We start from the raw sequence: 2,624 nt of genomic DNA, 5'->3' as shown, positions 1-2,624 counted from the left end.
GTTTAGTTCCACACTTTTGTGTATCTTTCTTGAGAAGTTTCTCAAAACCAGTGTCTGTTCTCCCTAGTAATGAAGTCTCTTTGAGAGCTAAACTTTTTATAATGATCTCAAGACATGTTTTGTGTAAGAATTAAGATGGTAGTGAAGCATAAAACAAGACAAAGAAGTTTCTCTGCAACCGGATCACTCACTCAGTGTATGGTTTCTCCCAAAAACCAAGAAACAAATGTGATATTGAGATGATGTGCCATACTTAGATAAAGATCACCATCCACGTCATCACATCAATTACCTTTGTCTTATCACCTGTAACCGGATTAGAACATTGTTAAGGCAAAACTACGTACTTAGTGAAGTGTCATGTTGGCAAGTACCAATAGCTAACACAACAGTTCTTGTCAGCATTAACATCAGTTTTATTCTCTCTCTCACACACTTTCATGACGAAGATTTGACAGACCAATCAACCCATTTCATCTGATTTGGCAGACGAATCACAGAAACTGACAAAAGAAGCTTACAATTACCATCAGACCATAACCATGTCACAGTGATTGATGTACCAATTGTTTCTCTGCAAAACATGATTCCCTTTGCTAGCTTCTAGGATTTACTCATGTGCACCACCGAGATCAAAATCCTCTGAATCACTTGAATCAAATATTGCAGAAACTGAACCTTCTTTGCTTCATAACCTGAAACCCTTTTGATTCAACCTTGCAGTCAATCTAATCAGCTCGTTAAGAACCACTTAAACATGAGATTACCTTTACAACAACCTGTTTCAATAAACCAGAGCCTGAACAGAACCTTGTTCGATTTCCTATCGTGTCTCATTTTGAAACTGCCTATGTACTCCTTGATCGCATATGGAGGGATATGCGGTTTCTTACTTGTTTGTCTATGAGTATTCTTTTGGCGGTGGTTTTGTCTTAGGGCCTAGCCTATCAATGTATTGAATCTTAAGCCTTAACTTTGATGTGTTTAGTCTTAGTCGACAACACATCTCTTCCTGTTAATTAGTATTGTCTCAATGTATATTTTTGTATCCGATTTAATTTTGATGAAAAGTTGAGTTTTATTTTTTGTTTAGTTCCACACTTTTGTCTTTCTTTCTTGACAAGTTTCTCACAACCAGTGTCTGGTTTCCCTAGTAATTAATGAAGTCTCTTTGAGAGCTAAAATTTTTATGATTATCTCAAGACATGTTTTGTGTAAGATGGTAGTGAAGCATAAAAAAAGACAAGAAGTTTCTCTGCAACCGGATCACCTATAGTGTCTAGAACGGACACAAAAGAATACTCTCATGGTAAAGTTTTTTAAGCCATCGATTAGGAGGATTACAGCCATACTTTTAACTTTCAAGGGAGGCAAGGAAACGCATGGTGCGGATTTGATTGACAAGAAGGCAGTTCTTGGTTCTATTTACTTCTTCGTATTAGTATCCCCAAATGGCTATATCCATTAGTGGGAAAGGGAGAACAATATGTATGCATCTTAGTATCTTTATGAATGCAATGTTTTGAGTTAAAAAGAAGAAGAAGAAGGTAGTGAGTATTACACTTTTTTTTTTTAATATGCCTGCCTGCTAAATGTATCTAAAACGTAAAAAAGAAGACACCTACAAAAGAGAGGGAGAGAGAGACAAGTCTCTATGTGATACAATTATTTGTATTTTGATTACAGACATACAAGTCTCTTACTAGTAGTATTCGGTCTTCCTTTTGGTTTTTTCCCTTCACGGTTTGTGTAACTTGGAACACAAACACTCTTGGAACATTTTTCTGGCCTCATAAATGTGTAAGTCATGAGGAAGTAGAGATGTGAAAAATGTAGTCCCAAAGTAAGCAAGCTCCATCTATATATCTGTTTAAAGAAGAACAAATGNTTAGTCGACAACACATCTCTTCCTGTTAATTAGTATTGTCTCAATGTATATTTTTGTATCCGATTTAATTTTGATGAAAAGTTGAGTTTTATTTTTTGTTTAGTTCCACACTTTTGTCTTTCTTTCTTGACAAGTTTCTCACAACCAGTGTCTGGTTTCCCTAGTAATTAATGAAGTCTCTTTGAGAGCTAAAATTTTTATGATTATCTCAAGACATGTTTTGTGTAAGATGGTAGTGAAGCATAAAAAAAGACAAGAAGTTTCTCTGCAACCGGATCACCTATAGTGTCTAGAACGGACACAAAAGAATACTCTCATGGTAAAGTTTTTTAAGCCATCGATTAGGAGGATTACAGCCATACTTTTAACTTTCAAGGGAGGCAAGGAAACGCATGGTGCGGATTTGATTGACAAGAAGGCAGTTCTTGGTTCTATTTACTTCTTCGTATTAGTATCCCCAAATGGCTATATCCATTAGTGGGAAAGGGAGAACAATATGTATGCATCTTAGTATCTTTATGAATGCAATGTTTTGAGTTAAAAAGAAGAAGAAGAAGGTAGTGAGTATTACACTTTTTTTTTTTAATATGCCTGCCTGCTAAATGTATCTAAAACGTAAAAAAGAAGACACCTACAAAAGAGAGGGAGAGAGAGACAAGTCTCTATGTGATACAATTATTTGTATTTTGATTACAGACATACAAGTCTCTTACTAGTAGTATTCGGTCTTCCTTTT

The sequence above is a fragment of the Camelina sativa genome, chromosome 6, assembly GCF_000633955.1.
Source record: "Camelina sativa cultivar DH55 chromosome 6, Cs, whole genome shotgun sequence".
Taxonomy (NCBI): domain Eukaryota; kingdom Viridiplantae; phylum Streptophyta; class Magnoliopsida; order Brassicales; family Brassicaceae; genus Camelina; species Camelina sativa.
This window is presented reverse-complemented; position numbering follows the sequence as displayed.